Below are 21620 nucleotides of genomic sequence, written 5' to 3'. Positions count from 1 at the left end.
GAATACATGCGCATTTTAAGTTTTACATACTAGGCACGAGTACTTAAACTTATATATGTGTGGGTTATACAACGACATAAACATTCCCTTTAGCTCGGTAACGTTTAGTCATTGGTTTTTGAACCGGTGAACAAGAATCTTAGATATGGATCCATAGGGTTTGACATCCCCACTCGGGCTAGTAGCGCTTGCATTTAACGAGTGTTTAATACTTCGTAAACATACGCACTTGCCAAGTGTACTTTCAGGGGGTATAAACATTAAGTTAGTTACCAAGTGCCCACGGTTAACATATACTTTATCATACTGTTTTGAAACGCTCTTTGTAGCACTGAAATCTCGTGGCCTACCTTACATACTGTTATACTTAAACTATAGCTCACCAACCTTTGTTTTGACGTTTTTAAGCATGTTTTTCTCAGGTGCTTAAGGTTGCTTCCGCTATGTACTAGTCTTGCTGTAGACACCTGCTGCTCTAGAATTATCACCGCATGAACTGTTTATCTTGCATTCATAACTTTAATACTTTTGAAACTATGATTTGTAACGACCTAAGGGTCACGTACTATTATATTTGCTTCTGTTCATTGAAGCATACTTTTGATGTAAAACATTTGACGTTGGTTATGACGTCACCTTTTATCATGAATGCAAACTTGTTTTGAAAACGCATATAGTGTTTGACCTTGTAATGATCCTGTTGTTGATGGTCCGTACATGATGATTTAGTATGGGGCGTCACATTTTTGGTCAAACGTTGTTTTAAAGACTTATGACCACGTAACGGGACCTTAGTAGACGGCGCCGTCAATGACGATTTTGTCAGGTTGCTACTCCTTGCATTGTTCAATGTCGTCATATGTATTTTTACTACAAAATACAGTATCGTGAGTTTCATTTGCTCCCTTTTTAAATGCTTTTGCAATATATATTTTTGGGACAGAGAATACATACGATGTTTTTATAAATGTTTTACGAAATAGACACAAGTAATCAAAACTACATTCTATGGTTGGATTATCGAATCGAATATGCCCCTTTTTAGTCTAGTAATCTAAGAATTAGGGAACAGACACCCTAATTGACGCGAATCCTAAAGATAGATCTATCTGGCCCAACAAGCCCCATCCAAAGGAACGGATGCTTTAGTACTTCGAATTTATCATGTCCGAAGGGAGTCCCGGAATGATGGGGATATTCTATATGCATCTTGTTAAGGTCGGTTACCAGTTGTTCACAATATGAATGATTTTTATCACTATGCTGAGACGACCCGTCCTAATCCAAAAGGACGAATACAATAACATATGATTACATTGCGAGGTATTTGACTTCTATATGATACATTTTACAAACATTGCATTCGTTTTAAAAGACAAACTTTCATTTCATCGAAAGTTGACTGGCATGCATACCATTTCATAATATCCAACTATAAATGACCTAATCTGTCATTTACTTAATTATAATCTTTATTGAACTCAACGACTTGAATGCAATGTCTTTTGAAATATGCCATGAATGACTCCGAGTAACATCTTTAAAATGAGCAAAATGCACATCGGAAGATTTCTTTCCAATCCTGAGAATAAACATGCTTTAAAGTGTCAACCAAAAGGTTGGTGAGTTCATTAGTTTATCATCAATATTCATTTCCATCATTTTTAATAGACCACAAGATTTTCATTTCCATTTCTCATAAATATACATCTCATACATAGAGATAAAAATCATTCATATGGATTGAACACCTGGTAATCGACATTCACAAGATGCATATAGAATATCCCCATCATTCCGGGACATCCTTCGGACATGATAAATATCGAAGTACTAAAGCATCCGCAACAATGGATGGGGCTTGTTGGGCCTGATTGATCTATCTTTAGGATTCACGTCAATTAGGGGCCAGTTCCCTAATTCTTAGATTACCAGACTAAAAGGGGCATATTCAATTTCGATCATTCAACCATATAATGTAGTTTCGATTACTTGTGTTTATTTCGTCAAACATTTATAAAAGCGCATGTATTCTCAGTCCCAAAAATATATATTGCAAAAGCATTTAAAAAGGGAGTAATGAAACTCACAAGACTGTATTTCGTAGCAAGAATGCATATGACGCAACTGAACAAGTGCAGGGTTGACCTCGGATTCATGAATGTTTTGGTCATTTGCTTCTTTAAATCAATGTCACGTTATTTATCAAAATATATTTAATAACCTTATTTTATATCACAACATTTTATAACTAAGTTAATATTATATTTTTTTACTTTGTAAAATATATATGTTCATTTAGAAATATAAATTTATACATATAGTATATATTTGAAATATTTATCTAATAATATCATATTTAGTTTTTCAAACTAATTATATTTCAAAGTAAAATTTAAGATCGTTTACATAATAGGAATCACTATATCATATAACGTTTTTCATTTTAAAACTTAACTAAGTATAGTTTATTTATGTACTAGCGTTTATTTTAACTTCTTAATGTACTAATTGACATATCTAAATAACAATCGAATCAATAAACAAGTGTTACAATTTGAAATCAAATATATCTAATATACATAAGCACGTTTTAAATACACGTTGCAAGTTATCTATATATTTAACAACCAATATTACGACTCACGACATTTTAAATAATCAAGTTCTATTATATCAAAAAACCATTTCGTTTAAGAAAGTAAAATCATGTATGAATCATAACAGGTTTTAAGTTTTCAACCTACAGTTTATTCATGAATCGTAGGGTTAAGTCTAAAGAGTAATCAAACGTACGAAATCATCCTAATGTAATATGTCAAATGGATTTATCTACTCGACGAACCTTATCCCAATTATTTCTTCTACACGACCAAATATTATGAAAGCTAAATTATCAACCTATCAAAAGACACGAGGAAATATAGTGCAAAGCATCCATTAAAAGTTAATCAAGAATCTCCGCTAACTTTTGTCTAACTCTCGATAATTGACACATTTGTTTTCACTTGTAAATCACTTTACCATTTATCCCGAATAACGTTAAAAAGGAACGATTTCTCAAATCAGCGTGGACCTCACAGCAGAGACCTATAACAATATCATAATCCTTAAGGGACTTGATAATTATCTTTTAATTTCTGTCGATAAACATCTATTGAAACTAATACGTTTATGTAAAGCATTATTCATCAGATACTTTGTTAACGTTCTCAAGTCATATAATTGATTTCATAACTTATTTTCATATCAACCAAACCGTTAAATGTTTTATTAATATTTCTAAATTTAATAATCACACATATGTATATATTCATACATATCTATTTACACATAGTTGTTCGTGAATCATCGAGAGTAGTCAAAGGGTAAATGAATACATGAATACAGTTTAAAGTTTTTGAGATTTCACTATTACAGACTTTGCTTATCGTGTCGGAACCATATAAAGATCAAGTTTAAATTTGGTCGGAAATTTCTGGGTTGTCACAGTACCAACCCGTTAAAGAATTTTTGTCCCAAAATTTGATTGGGATGGTCATGCTGACAATAAGTATGTTTTCATGACGCATACGAGCTGAAAATTTGAATTTTATCATCGGCGAGTAATATGAATAAAATAATTTGCTTAAGTGAAGCGTACGAGTGAAGTTATCACAAAAGAGTGAAATGAGTAAGTGTAGATTCGTCATATCTTTTGACGTAGATAGGATTGATTTCCAGAGTTCAAGGGATTTGGAGAAAATCTTTGTAATAAGATTTGATTCTTCAGTAATCAAGGAATTTAGGATCCGCTTTAAATGCGATCATCTGTTTTGATTGCACTGTCGGATATTTTTCTATAAATCCCCCCCCCCTCCCCCTTCGTTTCCTTACAACTCATACCTTCTATTCTTTCTCCCCCAATTCATATTTTAAAATATTCGTCAATATGCTCCATCCCGTTCTGATCCTTAATATACTCCTAACTTTCATATCTGTCATTCTTCTCTTTAATCTACCATTGAAGGATTTTATTTACTTTTACTATTACCTTGGGGTTATAGTGTTTTTAATTCTCCCGTGTCTTTATGTTGCAATACGTATTGATGGTTTGTAAATTATGTGTTGCTGTCGGGCTTTATATTTTTCCTTATTTTTCGAAGTCCCTGCTTCTGTCTTTCTATAATTATTGACATCTACAGTTAATGATATTTTCTGTTTGCTGCGATTTATACCCCTTTCTATTTTGGAGCTTCATGCCTTTGTTTTCTTTTCGCAAGTAATGATCCAGAATTCGTAGGTATGGAGTTTCGAATTATCATAATATACAAATTAGAAAGGAAAGGTAATAGCACGATTTGATTTGTCAAATTACCAGAATATCCAGAAAAGACCGAATCATCAAGAAAATATTTTCTTGATATTTTTAGGGGTTAAATAGAATACAAGATTCGTGTAACATGGCACATGATGACGTTATGGTCTGTGAATCATCATGTTCCATTAGAAACTCAGCATGACTTACTGTAATATAATCACGTTGATCAAGTGTCACTATATTATACTAACTCATGCTTCAGTTCCTAACACTACTTCAAAAACATTCATACTTTAAACTCGAAGGTTTCAGAATTTAGAAACTAAACAGTTTCCTTTATGATGTAATGCAGATAACGCGAAGAGATAAATGATTTCAGTTAAGAAAAGTTATGAAAGTATCTTTAGAAATATCGAGGATATTTATAATGAAAGATACGATGATATCTTAGAATTTCTAATATCAGAGGATGATGAAGAATATTGTTTGCAAGGGTTTAGAGTCAGGAGCAAGGTATTCATTAATGACTTCAGCAGATACTGAATCATTTAGATTCTTTAAAGGCAGGTTTAGTCTTTGTGATTTGTCCACAGCCTCCTTCATGGTTTGCTCAATCCGTTTTCCAGTTCCAAACCTTCTCTTTTTCTGAGCTTTGCCAACACACTATTCTTTATCATCAAACTTTTGACTGTTTGTAACATCCCAACCCGTTAACCACCCAAAAACGCAACATAAAAAAAAAATTAAAACTGGGCAGAAGGGTGCGCCGAGCGCACCACACCAAGTGCGCGGCGCGCACTGGTGCCTGGCAGCTTCTGTCTACTTTTTCCGTTTTACGCGAAAAGATCTTCAACTTCCCGACACATTTAGACAAAAGGCTTTTCACAACATATTCTAATAGTTAAAACTAACACGTTTCGTTAATAAAAAGAGTTTTACGACACCGGGCCCACATGTCCAAATTACCCTTTAAGTACGAAATACAAGTTTTCGACTGCACGACTTCTAATACAAAATAAAGCCGAGCATGGCGATTGGGGATACGCTACCCAATCCTATCCAATCCAAAAGCACGATCTTCTAAAGCAAACTAAGTAAGTCCACTAGTCCCACGCTTACCCGAGCCACCGCATCCATGCAAATCTATAAAAATATAAACAACGAGAGGGTAAGCTAACGCTTAGTTAGTGAAAATATACTACATACATATATATGCATAAAATGGACACGCCACATAAATAATCAAATACCGCATACCAGAGCATCCACGCATAAAGGCAAGCTAATCTAAGCGTACCGTACGATCACTAAGTAACAAGCTAAATATGCATCAACAAACATAAGTTCACCAACGACGATGTGAACAACGTAAAGAAGCTACACCCGGAGGGTTAGCTACATCACGACAATACAACAATATATTTATAACAATATATAAACGAATAAGGTTAACCCCTTAACCCATTACCGAATACCAAACACCACAATAAAGATTGGTCGAACTACACGAGCCTTAGTAATCCAAAACCACAGGAGATTACTATCTTCAACAAGACAACATCGAGGTTGGCCGAACTACACGAGCCTTATTAATCCGAACTACACGAGATCACTACCTCAATAAGATGACCGAACTACACGCGTCACCGTGAATCCGAACTACACGAGATCCACTTTCACAATTCAAAACCCACGGTTACGGGATTATAAAATCCACCACATCGGTTTTATCCACATCACAACAATATCAACCCTTCGCCATTGGGGTTATATACCCCACATCACAAACACGTTTGATAACGTACACACAAAACGTGTATCTCGCCAAAGGTGGTCAACCAAGACGTACAACCGTGCCAATTGGACTCATACAAAAGTGTATCAAATCCACCTATATGTGAAGTGAGCTCTATAACCGAGGACCACTTCACCCGACCCGCACCCATCCTACACATACATATATACATAGGATATTAACACTCACCTTGTCGCCTTGACGAATGCTTCCAAGTAATCCGCAACACGTCAGTGGAAAGTACCTAATCCATTATCACAAATACAAAAACACACTTAGAGTGGATTTACAAACCAACTCAATTCGACACTTAGTGCAAATTCGACCAATTGCACTTACAAACACCAAACGCGTCCAAACTAACCACTAATCAGTAATCACAAGTGAAAATGGTCCTAATAAGCCAAATGAACCCAAACTTAAGTGTTTAACACTTATCAATCTCAAAATCACCCAAAAACCCTAATTTTGACTAAATTCCAAAATTAGTCTTTCAAACACACCAAAAGGGTTCCAATACTTCCATAATCACTAAACCTAGTGATTAAACACAATTACAAGTAATAAACAAGACAAATTTGTTCACCAACCCAAAATCCACCAACAATAACAATAAACCCGATTACTAGCATCAACAAACTCACTTCAAGAGTTTTAAATGGGTTTCTCTACAAATCAAGTTCAAACCCTAACTTTGAATATCAAATCAAACAATGAAATTCGGAGTTAGAACTTACCACAACAACCAAAACGTAGCTAGGAACGAGGTGAACAACTTTAAAACCCGAGCTTTTGATCAATTCGAACTCCTTCTTCACCAAAACCCCAAATCTCTCTCTAGAAATCTCCCTCTCTCTCTAAGATACTTGAGAGTGTTTGTGGATGTGAAATATGACCCAAAAGTGGATCCAACCCAGCTGATAAGGCCTGAGATCCGGTCTCAAGTGAAAAGACCAAATTTCCCTTCATTAAACTCAAAATTAGAAAAGGCTGAATTCTGTCGCTGGTAAGGTGCGCGGCGCGCACCCAGACTGTTGTGCGCGGTGCGCACAACAGTCTGGGCAGATTTTGACCTTTGTTTAATTACACAATACTTCCTGCACTCTATGTAGCATAATTATACTTCCGTACAATAAATATTAGGGTCTTACAACTCTCCCCCACTTAGAATCGATCACGTCCTGGTGATCCTCGTCACTTAACCAAACGGACCACACTCCACGGCCCTCAAACATAATTCCCAATCCGACTTTCCTAAGCAATTCTTCCCAATAAATCGCCTCTATCAACTAAAATCATCACCCGCGATTTATAAATCCACAATTTCGAGCACTAAAACCATGCTCAATCCCTCACATCGGGAAAAACTCAACCAATCTCGAACCAGGATATCAACCCCTAGCATACCATACCAAGTACTCCGCTAGTAACAACCGCACATCAAAATAAAGTCAACCATCTAAACCGACGAAGACCGAAAAGAAGCGAATCCTTACGGATAACACTCACCACTTAACATCCCTTGTATTGCGCAACACGACCAATACGCAACTACCGTAACATCATAACCCAAAGGCTAAAACCGTTTGCGCCCAACAACTATGGCAATGCTAATCCCAAGGTGTACAAAATCGACTATCGTCACACCCTTATCATCACGTGAGCGAAACACGGCTATCGCATTACTAATCATACAACATGGTCCTCACGACCCCACCATTGGTGTATAAAACAACCGATAGATCGCGCATCATGGTCCTTACGACCCCACCATTGGTGTATAAAACAACCAATAGATCAAACATCATGGTCCTTACGACCCCACCATCGGTGTATAAAACAACCAATAGATCACACAACATGAAGGCTGGCCGAAAACTATACGCGCCTTAGTGAATCCGAAACCACACCCGACTCACCACCTCCATCGCACAACAATCAGGATTGGCCGAACTACACGCGCCCTAGTGAATCCGAACTACACGAGAGTCACTATCCCAAAAGAATGACCGCAACCACACGTGTCACTTGTGAATCCGAACTACACGAGACTCACTTCTCAATACAATGACCGAAACCACACGAGTCATTTGTGAATCCAAACTATACGCGACTCACTTACACAATACAATGACCGAAACCACACGAGTCATTTGTGAATCTGAAATCACACGCGATCCACAATCTCAACACAGGAATGGTACTCGCATTTCCCACCGGTACTCGCATTTCCCGATAATGTTATGCCATGACGACGTAACACTACTCCCTTGATGAAGTCAGCGGACCCCGAAGGTCATGCTTCACCAATATAACACCACTACCATGATGAAGTCAGCGGACCCCGAAGGTCATGCTTCACCAATCAACGCCCTTTTGGCCTCGAACAACGAGTAATGTAACATCGCGCTCTGCTACGCCATAGTGAATCCTAACGGATACCACTAACCATTCACACAATCAAGCAAGAGCCACCCATATCAAACGTAGGCACAAAACAATAATTCCCCAAAAGAGAACCCGACACACACATCCCTTAACCGAGGGATTTCACCTTGCTCGCCAAACACGTCCATTATCTCTCAATGAGATTTACCACATTACCACTTCGGTGATAATTTAAATCCAAAATCATAAGTGCAATTTAACCAAAATTGTACTCTACCACAAATCGACCAAAACTAGGTCCCAACACAAATTTCGGATCAACTAAAAGCGTCATCCGAAATCTCACACTAAAACCTCCTCGTGTGGGGGTGTGACTCCCCCACTTGGAACTACGTTCCATAACCGCATCTTGTACAACCGTACAATGCTACCAAAGGTAGACTTTACCAATAATTGGGTTCACACGACCCATCATCATATCTTGCTCCAACCTTGAGCATACCAAGGATCTTAACCTATCCTTAAACACTTCGAACGAAAAGTGTACCACAAATTACACAGACTATACCCTCGCAATCATCCAATTGCTATAGTTTGTCAACTTCACCTAGTCACTCATGTATTTAAGGGTTTCTCCTCGGTACCCTAAGTACAATGTAACCACAACACAATTGGAGTCGAACACCACGCTAGTAGGTATAAAAGAGGCACCTAATGTCGCGTCATATAGACTCCATTACCAACATACATCGAGATTCAAAACACTCGATCTCAAGGGTTCCAACCACCCAACGAACCTCACGGTTCATCAATTTCAACATGAGAGCGAACACGCGCTTAACGATCGAACACCAAAGCCCATTTCCATGGCTTGGTAGAAACATTTCCCAAATACTAAGGAATGCTTGGTTGCACCAAGTCTTACACCCTTCGCCCAACAATCAAGACATCACCATAGGGTACTTCCATTAGGAACGTCACCCACAACAACAACATGCACAACACAAAGCATTTTACAACTCAAACTCAAACAGCACTTAATAAATAATCAAATGACATATTTATTAAAATGAAACGTACCTTAATGTCTCCTTGTTGCACCCGTCCCCGCTGACTTGGGACATTTCGACTTACGATGTCCTTCTTCTTGGCAATTGAAGCACACCATACCATCACCCTTTGGTACCGAACATTCTAAAGACTTGTGACCCCTCATGCCACAATTGTAACATCTAGACGCACTAGAATCCAATATACCCATCCGTGTACCACCCGAACTCACACTCGGAACCTTAGTCCTCTTACTTAGAGCACCATACGAAACAACCCTTCTCTCACTTGAAGGTTGACCCTTCTTGGATCGTGAATAAGACTCGAAACCTCTAGCCAAGTCGAATAATTCCGCAAACGATTTCGCTTGACCTCGGCTAATTTTACTCTTCAAGTCATCATTCAAGGTCCGATAGAAATCCCCCATCAACAAACGATCATTTCCCAAATACTCCTGGCAAAAACGAGCCTTCGCCATAAAGGTCGTCTTGAGAGTATTCAAATCTATAGATCCTTGTCGCAAATTTCGCAACTCATTACGCAATTCCCACAAATCGGCTGAAGTCCGGAACTCCTCGAAGAATTCCTTCTTAAATTCGTCCCACGATAAATCCATAAACGTTTCACCACCGACAAGATCAATCTTACCATCCTACCAATCCTTTGCCCTACCCCGCAACAAACTAGTAGCGAGTCTCGTCCTCTTCTCGGGAGGGCAATCAATAGTACGAAAACACCCTCCGACATCCGAGATCCAAGTTGTGCTCACCACAGGATCCGGTTTCCCATCATACATAGGGGGTTTAGTCCTCATGAAGCTCTTATGACAACGCTCCATTTCACCACTACTTTGATGTTTGGAATACTTCCTATCCATTTCTTCTCGAAACGCACTCATTTGCTCCGCAACGGCGGCCGCAACTCTAGCGTTAAACTCCAAATTGTTCATCTCGATCCCACCTCCCGTCGCCATTCTAAGGAATGCAAAGCGATTAGATCATGAACGTATAAAACACACACTCCACACCGCCCCATCTTACTAAACACTCATCGTACATCACTTGCTAGACACGATTTGCACCCGTAATAAGGTTTGCAAGTCCTTATTACGCACACACGCCATATCAACTCGTTAGTACAACGACCGCTTTGCTCGATGATATAAACAAACACAAACAAAATTCTACGCGATATAAACATACGCGAGAATTACACCACTACACAATAATATATTAATAATATCCGCGTTACTAATATAAACGTTAGTCCACCTTCAAACAAGGCACTAACTATAACCCATTGCGACCCGTAATCCTACGAGTCCCGCACAAAATTAAGCACACACAAAAGTCTATGTCTAGGCACCTATATCAAGTCACCTAAATCCCTTAGACCATGCTCTGATACCATTTGTAACATCCCAACCCGTTAACCAACCAAAAATGCAACATAAATTTTTTTTTAAAACTGGGCAGAAGGGTGCGCCGAGCGCACCACACCAAGTACGCGGCGCGCACTGGTGCCTGGCAGCTTCTGTCCACTTTTTCCGTTTTACGCGAAAAGATCTTTGACTTCCCGACACATTTAGACCAAAGGCTTTTCACAACATATTATAATAGTTAAAACTAACACGTTCCATTAATAAAAAGAGTTTTATGACACCGGGCCCACATATGTCCAAATTACCCTTTAAGTACCAAATACAAGTTTTCGACCACACGACTTCTAATACAAAATAAAGCCGAGCATGGCGATTGGGGATACGCTACCCAATCCTATCCAATCCAAAAGCACGATCTTCTAAAGCAAACTACGCAAGTCCACTAGTCCCACGCTTACCCGAGCCACCGCATCCATGCAAATCTATAAAAATATAAACAACGAGAGGGTAAGATAACGCTTAGTGAGTGAAAATATACTACATACATATATATGCATAAAATGGACACGCCACACAAATAATCAAATACCGCATACCGGAGCATCCATGCATAAAGGCAAGCTAATCTAAGCGTACCGTACGATCACTAAGCAACAAGCTAAATATGCATCAACAAACATAAGTTCACCAACGACGATGTGAACAACGTCAAGAAGCTACACCCGGAGGGTTAGCTACATCACGATAATACAAAAATATATTTATAACAATATATAAATGAATAAGGTTAACCCCTTAACCCGTTACCGAATACCAAACGCCACAATGAAGATTGGCCGAACTACACGAGCCTTAGTAATCCGAAACCACACGAGATTACTATCTTCAACAAGACAACATGGAGGTTAGCTGAACTACACGAGCCTTAGTAATCCGAACTAGACGAGATCACTACCTCAATAAGATGACCGAACTACACGCGTCACCGTGAATCCGAACTACACGAGATCATCGTGAATCCGAACTACACGAGTTCCACTTTCACAATTCAAAACGCACAGTCACTGGATTATAAAATCCACTACATCGGTTTATCCACATTACAACAATATCAACCCTTCGCCATTGGGGTTATATACCCCACATCACAAACACGTGTGATAACGTACACACAAAACGTGTATCTCGCCAAAGGTGGTCAACCAAGACGCACAACCGTGCCAATTGGACTCATACAAAAGTGTATCAAATCCACATATATGTGAAGTGAGCTCTATAACCGAGGACCACTTCACCCGACCCGCACCCATCCTACACATACATATATACATAGGATATTAACACTCACCTTGTCGCTTTGACGAATGCTTCCAAGTAATTCGCAACACGTCAATGTAAAGTACCTAATCCGTTATCACAAATACAAAAACACACTTAGAGTGGATTTATAAACCAACTCAATTCGACACTTAGTGCAAATTCGACCAATTGCACTTACAAACACCAAACGCGTCCAAACTAACCACTAATCAGTAATCACAAGTGAAAATGGTCCTAATAAGCCAAATGAACCCAAACTTAAGTGTTTAACACTTATCAATCTCAAAATCACCCAAAAACACTAATTTTGACTAAATTCCAAAATTAGCCTTTCAAACACACCAAAAGGGTTCCAATACTTCCATAATCACTAAACCTAGTGATTAAACCCAATTACAAGTCATAAACAAGACCGGTTTATTCACCAACCCAAAATCCACCAACAATAACAATAAACCCGATTAATAGCATCAACAAACTCACTTCAAGAGTTTTAAATGGGTTTCTCTACAAATCAAGTTCAAACCCTAACTTTGAATATCAAATCAAACAATGAAATTTAGAGTTAGAACTTACCACAACAACTAAAGCGTAGCTAGGAACGAGGTGAATAACTTTAAAACCCGAGCTTTTGATCAATTCGAACTCCTTCACCAAAACCCCAAATCTCTCTCTAGAAATCTCCCTCTCTCTCTAAGATACTTGAGAGTGTTTGTGGATATGAAATATGATCCAAAAGTGGATCCAACCTAGCTGATAAGGCCTGAGATCTGGCCTCAAGTGAAAAGACCAAATTGCCCTTCATTAAACTCAAAATTAGAAAAGGCTGAATTCTGTCCCTGGCAAGGTGCGCGGTGTGATGACCCAGGAATTTCTGATCAAATTTAAACTTTAATCTTTATATGGTTCCGACACGATAAGCAAAATCTATAATATTAAGTCTCAAAAGTTTTGGAATTATATTCATGTAATCAATTACCCTTTGACCATGCCTGACGATTCTCGAACATCGATGTATAATTAAATATGTAATATATATAAATACAATTAATAAATATTAAAGATTCAATAAGTTATATAATTGGTAGATATTAATGTATTAAACTTAATTACAAGTTGAATATAATTATTATATTAATACTATTATCATTACTAGTATTATTACTATTAAGCATTATTATCACTAATGTTATTAAATAGATTGTTATTATTGTAATGTATAAATATTAAATATAAATTGTATGTTATTACATAACTAATAAATTGTAATATTAAATGTAATTACAAATTAAAACATAAATATTATATTAATAATGTTATTATTACTTTCATTATAACTATTAATATTAACATTAATAATTGTATGATTAATACTATTATTTTTGATATAAAATGTATATAAATATATGAAATTTGATATGTACAAGTATTATTAATATTAATATAGAAACATGTAACTTATTATATCTTCAGTATTATTAAATAATATTATTACTAAAATATACAAAATTTAATATTCATTATTTAATATATAATATAGTTATATTATATAACATATAACATGTAATGCTAATATAAAAAAAATAGTTGTTATAATAATATGTCATTATATATATACCAGTTTTATTAATATTATTATATGGATATGAAATTTAATAAATAAATATTATTAATACTAATATTATTATCAATATTAATATAATTAGTATTATTATTATAATTATCATTAATAACATTATTAGCATCAATTACCATTAAAATATTTTGTATTGTGATTTATTATTATTATTACTTTTATTATTATTATTATTAATATTATTATTAATATTATTATTATTATTGTTATTATTTGTATTTGGATAATTATAATTATTAATTATTAATAATAAAAAATATAAAGTCTCACGTTTGATTTTGGAAACTAAATCAGTTCCACATAGCTTTCAACTGTATCTAATTTTGTTTTCTACTTCAATGATCGTACAGACAGATTCCCAATTCTGTTTCCAATCCTTTTCTACTTTTTTTTTATTATTTCTGATTTAATTAAATCTGTCGACAATTAGTTATAGGTCTGTTTCAATTGTCAAATACACACAATTGGAATCAAATATGCTACTGCATCACTCCCTCAGTTATATTATATATCCACGACTACAGTTCAAGAATTAAAAACCAAAAATTTAAACAGAAAAGAACTCGACATCTCTGTTTTTATACTCAAACTGCAAAACCTCGAATTCGAAATTAATTTCAAAATGTGTAAATGCAGATAGGTTAGAAATCTTTCTTTTAAACTATCTGCAAAGTTTCAAGGTTCAATTTTATCTAACGGGTTTCAATTTCAGAGTCAAACCTTTACTATCAAAAAGTCAAACAGTTCGTTCTTGGTGAAATTCGAAATCATGTTGATGTTTTGAGTTAAATTGAGCATAGAGAAAGTTTCTAGGAAAGATTTAAAACTGATTTCATGTAGGAATCGTGGTCCCAAACAACTTCAATTTCAAGATCATTAGTTGTGTTCATACGTTATTTTTTTTTTTTACAGAACAGGTTATATATTTTTTTTTCTTTTCTTCTTTTCATTTGTTTTAATTATTTTAAATCCTTTCTAAACGATTATGCATCAATCATACATCATAGAAAAAAAAAAAAGACTTATGGTTAATTAGGATACGTCCCTGGTCGATTATAGTTTGAAGAACAAAGAAGATAGAACAGATATGGGATATATTTACATAAGATGAGTTTAATATCATAAAAGCTGAAATGGCAGGACGGTTTAGATTGTATATGGGTGAACGAGTGGTCTTGGGTTCGAGTCCCTGAGGAGGCAGCTTATTTTTTTTAGGCTTCATTCTTTGAAGGTAGCTCACTTTTTATTTTTATTATTAATATTATCATTTTCATTATTATTATTATTATTATCATTAATGTTATTATTATTATAAATATAACTATTATTGTTATTATTATGATTACTAATATTATTATTATTATTACCATACTTGTAAGTATTATGATCATTATTATCATTAGTATTAGCAAAATATTATTTATATAATTATTACTAATTTTATCATTTTAGGTATCGTTATTAATATTATGATTATTGTTATAATTGTTGATATTGTTAGTGTTATTAATGTTATTATCCACAAAAGCATTAGTAACAATATCATTTTTATTGTTAATATGATTATTAGTATGGTTATAATTAAACTTATTATCATATTTAACAAATTAGATATTTTGTAGTTATCATTATTATTAAGAATTATGTATTCTATCAAAAATTAATATTTTCATAATCATTATCATTAAATTATTCATCTTTATTATGAGTTTGATTATAGAAAACTACCATTAGTATAGTTATTAATAGGACTATAGATAATATTATCATTTTTATTAATATTAGTATTAACACTATTATTATTTCAAATATTACCCTAGTATTACTAAAGTAATGTTTTAACTAACAAATAATATATATATATATATATATATATATATATATATATATATATATATATATATATATATATATATATATATATATATATATATATATATCTTTGTTCAATTACAAGTATATGTTTTAATATATACAAAATGATATAGGTTCGTGAATCCGAGGCCAACTCTGCATTGTTCAATTTAGTCATATGTATTTTTACTACAAAATACATTAGGTGAGTTTCATTTGCCCTTTTTACTCTTTACGTTTTTGGGCTGAGAATACATGCAAATACTTTATTAACTGTTTTACAATATTTATATGCGTGAGTTTCATTTGTCCCTTTTACTCTTTACTTTTTTGGGCTGAGAATACATGCACTGTTTTAAAGACTGTTTTACAATATTTATATGCGTGAGTTTCATTAATCCCTTTTTAAATGCTTTTGCAATATATATTTTTGGGACTGAGAATACATGCACTGTTTTTATAAATGTTTTACGAAATAGACACAAGTAATTGAAACTTCATTATATGGTTGAATGATCGAAATTGAATATGCCCCTTTTAGTCTGGTAATCTAAGAATTAGGGAACAGACACCCTAATTGACGCGAATCCTAAAGATAGATCTATTGGGCCTAACAAACCCCATCCAAAGTACCGGATGCTTTAGTACTTCGAAATTTATATCATGTCCGATGGAGGATCCCAGAATGATGGGGATATTCTTATATATGCATCTTGTTAATGTCGGTTACCAGGTGTTCAACCCATATGAATGATTTTTAACTCTATGTATGGGATGTGTATTGAAATATGAAATCTTGTGGTCTATTAAAGTAATGGGAATGATTATTTGTGTTAAACTAATGAACTCACCAACCTTTTGGTTGACACTTTAAAGCATGCTTATTCTCAGGTATGAAAGAAATCTTCAGCTGTGCATTTGCTCATATTAGAGACATTACTTGGAGTCATTCATGACATATTTCAAAAAACGTTGCATTCGAGTCGTTGAGTTTATCAAGATCATTATTAAGTCAATTATAGTTGGATATATTATGATATGGTATGCATGTATGTCAACTTCAGATGTATTGAAAGATTGTCTTTTCAAAATGAATGCAATGTTTGTAAAATGTATCATATAGATGTCAAGTACCTCGCAATGTAATCAACTGTTGTGAATCGTTTATAATCGATATGGACTTCGTCCGGATGGATTAGGACGGGTCCTTTCAGTTGGTATCAGAGCGGTGGTCTTAGTGAACCGGGTCTGCATTAGTGTGTCTAACTGATAAGTCATTAGGATGCATTAGTGAGTCTGGACTTTGACCGTGTCTGCATGTCAAAAGTTTTGCTTATCATTTCGTGTCGAAAATTTCCTGCTTATCGTTCTTAGAGAATCACTTGCTTATCATCCTTAGTCTAGACACATCTTATTGCATTAATTGCATGATTAGCGTATAGACAAAAATTTATATCTTAGCATATCTGCTAATTCATATCTTAACGTAACTGTTATTGTTACCGATGCCTGACAGCTTCCGTAGATTCCTCCGTAACATATAGGATTTTAGTATTATATATGCATATGTAAATTATGTACTACAGGGTACTAATCTATATCCTATAATCTATTTCTTATCGAAAATCCTTCATCTGATTGTACGGGATGAATCCCTAAACCAGTTCAAGTCCCTCAGATTTCGATAGTTATTCCGATAGTTATTTCGACAGCTATTCCGATATGGATTTCCACTCGAACTCCGAAAGCAGTATAACCAGAATGAATCAACCAATTAGTCATCCTCAATACATCTGATGGGTTCATAGTTGACTTAATCCATGGAGACGCGAAGAAGGCGATCCTTTCCATCAACCAAATTCACCTCTTGGTGAAGAACCTGAACCGTTTACCGGCGAACCTGTTCGAGACACCATTTCAGTCTCATTTCCAGGGTAACTCGACAAGATTATATTCTATCCACAATTCTGAACCTTATTCATCCGCTTGTTCCGACCAACAATCATCCTGGAGAAATAAGTCAACGAACTTCGCGCTCGAATAATCAATTCGGAGAATATGGTGCAAAATGTACCAGCTTCGGCAACATCACCGACACCAACAGTACCACCAGTAACAGCACCAGTACCATCAACAATCCATGCTTTAATATCACTATCTGTACTTCGAGTATGATCTTCGTTCTACGTATCGTTCTACCTCATTTATCTTCGTTCGATATGGCGAATAGGTAATCTCTAAAGTTTTAGAGATTATTTATTCTAGTTCCAACTGAAAACTAAATGAGTTTAATATTATATTAATTCATTAAATCCATGATTACATCTGAAGAAAATATATATGTATATATGTTTTCATAAAGATTGTAATTAAAAATTCTTTCGTACAAAGTGTTAATCGCGAAAATATTTTAACGGGTAGGTAATACCTGAGGAATATTCAGATTTCACATTAATAAATTACGTTGTACATTCTTCGTAGCTGATTCAACAGTCGTTTACTATCCTACTTACATCCACCGATATGTGTATCCGTTCACCGCAGAATAACCATTTTCATTCAAATTCATATTCGGATTTTGATTTATCATAATCCAACAAGTGGCATAATGAAGAAAACATTGGACAAAATAAAATTTGTTAGAAACAAAATAAATTAACTATGAGAAATTTTGTTAAGAAACTACGCTAACTGTTTCCAGCTAACTGTTCCTAACTAACTGATTACATTTTATTTATCGCAGTTTATTTATCGCAATTTAATTATCGCAATTTTATTTATCGTTATTTAATTTCTGTTATTTACTTTACGCATTTAATTTATCGTCATTTAATTTCTGTTATTTATTTTACACACTTTAAATATCGGGACACGTATACAAGGTTTTGACATATCATATCGACGCATCTATATATATTATTTGGAATCACCATAGACACTCTATATGTAGTAATGATCGAGTTCTCTATACAGGGTTGAGGTTGATTCTCAAATAATATATATACTTTGAGTTGTGATCGAGTCTGAGACATGTATACGGGTCACGATACGTATTAATTAATTCGAATATTATATTAAACTATATATGTATTATTGGACTGTAAACTGTGGACTATCGACTGTGGACTAATAATATTGGACAATAAAAGTGAATTAAAATACTAATTATAACATATGAAACTAAATAATTCTTCAAGTTTGCCACTTGATTTCATCCTAAACTTCAAATTATATCTTGACAATTACGATCTGCGTTCAAACATTTCATGATTCCTGAAAACTCCTCAATCGAGAGGATGAACCAGCCGCACTTCATCTACGTAAGAAGAGATTGATGCATATAGCTATTCACCTGAAACACTAGGAACCTATGTAAATGTTTAAAACGTGTCTGCTCTAGCTCCTTTGGCATTGTTATTACCGAAAATAACTTTACAATCCCTCTTCAAAGTAGCCAATTTTGTCACAGCTTCAACAAATCAACTTCGACCTTCATTCGGATTAGCCTTATTATAATCTTGATTATATAAGTTACCTTTCGTCATTGTTACCGGAGAATCGTTTATATTTCATCACCTTAGCAGTAAATTTACCAGCAATTTCATTGATCTCTGACCTTCCGAAGAATCATTATGTTCATTGAAACCCTATCATATACTCATCCGCATCATGTAACGAGATCTGACATACCAATTACCGGGAATCAGCAATCAGTACTTTGAAAACTCACCGCATATTTGCGTCAATAGTTATATGTATAAAATTTATATCTTAGAATTATGATCTTTCATTCTGAAATTCTGAAAAGCACCCAGTCTGTAAATCAATACTCTGAATGTTGAAAAAGCTGAATGAAGCAGCATAAACCGTAGACAACCGTAAACGACCTTAATCATTGGAAGTTTGATGATAAAGATTAGTCTGTTGGAAAAGCTCAGAAAAGTTGGAACTGGAAAACGGATTGAGCTAACCACGAAGGAGACCAAGGACAAATGCAAGGACCATACCCTATATTCAAAGAATTCAGGTAATTCTGGATCCATTGAAATGTTTAGAGAATATCTTGCTCCGAAATCATGTTAAAATCTTGCGGAAAATTTTTCATCACCATCCTTCGATATTAGAAATTCCAAGATATCATCGTATCTTTTATTATAGATATTCTTCATATTTTTGAAGATATTTTTCATAATTATCCTTATATGAAATCATTAATCTCATCGTGCTATCAGTGTTAAATCATATAGAAACTGTTAGTTTCTATATTCTGTAAACTTTCGAGCTTAAAATATGAATGTTATTGAAGTAATGTTGAGAACTGATGCATGAGTTAGTATAATATAATGACACTTGATCAACGTGATTATATTACAGTAAGTCATGCTGAGTTTCTAATGGGACATGATGATTCACAGATCATAACGTCATCATGTGCCATGTTACATGACTCTTTCATTCTACTTAACTTCTGAACATATCAAGAAAGTATATTCTAGATATTTCTATTCACAATGATTCTAATAATTTGACAAATCAAATTGTACGATTTCGTTCTTTCTTGGTTAGAAAATTAAGTTCATTCGAAACTCCGTACATACGAATTCTAGACCGTTGCTCGCTTTACTAGAGGTCGAGAGGATAATTAAAAGGCAAAGAGATCTAAAATATAAGAGAAAATATAAAGCCCATTAACAACACGGAGGTTACAAACCATGGATATTAATACGAATAGCAATATAAAGACACGATATAATTAAGAATAGTATCACCCCCAAGGTAAAAGTAGAAGTAAACAGATTCTTCTGGTGGAAGATTGAAAAGAAGGATGACAGAAACGATAATTAGAAAATATCAGGGATTAGAACTCGATTAAGCATTTTCAAAATTCTTTTGGATGTATGAACTAAGAAAGAAAGTATAGGAATGGTGAGAATAATGGAATGAAAGAGCTTAATTTATAATGAAAAAAACCGACAGAATAATCGAAACAGATCAGCGTATTTAATTAGAGAGATCTTAATTTCCTTATTCACCGAAGAATCAAATCTTTTAGATTTCGAAGATTTCCTTTAGATCCCTTGAATTCCGGAATATCAACCCTGACTCTGTCAACAGTTAAGACAAATCTTTATTTTTCCTATTTCAATCTTTTACGATAGCTTCACTCGTACGCTTCAAGTAATCAAATCGTTTTATTTAAATTGCTCAATGATGATAAAACTCTATTTATCAACTCATATTCGTCATGAAAACATTTACATTGTTAGCCATGACCAGCCCACTCAAATTTCGGGACGAAATTTCTTTAACGGGTAGGTACTGTGATGACCCGGGAATTTCCGATCAAATTTAAACTTTAATCTTTATATGGTTCCGACACGATAAGCAAAATCTATAATATTAAGTCTCAAAAGTTTTGGAATTATATTCATGTAATCAATTACCCTTTGACCATGCCTGACGATTCACGAACATCGATGTATAAATAAATATGTAATATATATAAATACAATTAATAAATATTAAAGATTCAATAAGTTATATAATTGGTAGATATTAATGTATTAAACTTAATTACAAGTTGAATATAATTATTATATTAATACTATTATCATTACTAGTATTATTACTATTAAGCAATATTATCACTAATGTTATTAAATAGATTGTTATTATTGTAATGTATAAATATTAAATATAAATTGTATGTTATTACATAACTAATAAATTGTAATATTAAATGTAATTACAAATTAAAACATAAATATTATATTAATAATGTTATTATTACTTTCATTATAACTATTAATATTAACATTAATAATTGTATGATTAATACTATTATTTTTGATATAAAATGTATATAAATATATGAAATTTGATATGTACAAGTATT

The sequence above is a fragment of the Rutidosis leptorrhynchoides genome, chromosome 5, assembly GCF_046630445.1.
Source record: "Rutidosis leptorrhynchoides isolate AG116_Rl617_1_P2 chromosome 5, CSIRO_AGI_Rlap_v1, whole genome shotgun sequence".
Lineage (NCBI taxonomy): Eukaryota > Viridiplantae > Streptophyta > Magnoliopsida > Asterales > Asteraceae > Rutidosis > Rutidosis leptorrhynchoides.
Note: the sequence above shows the minus strand (reverse complement) of the source record.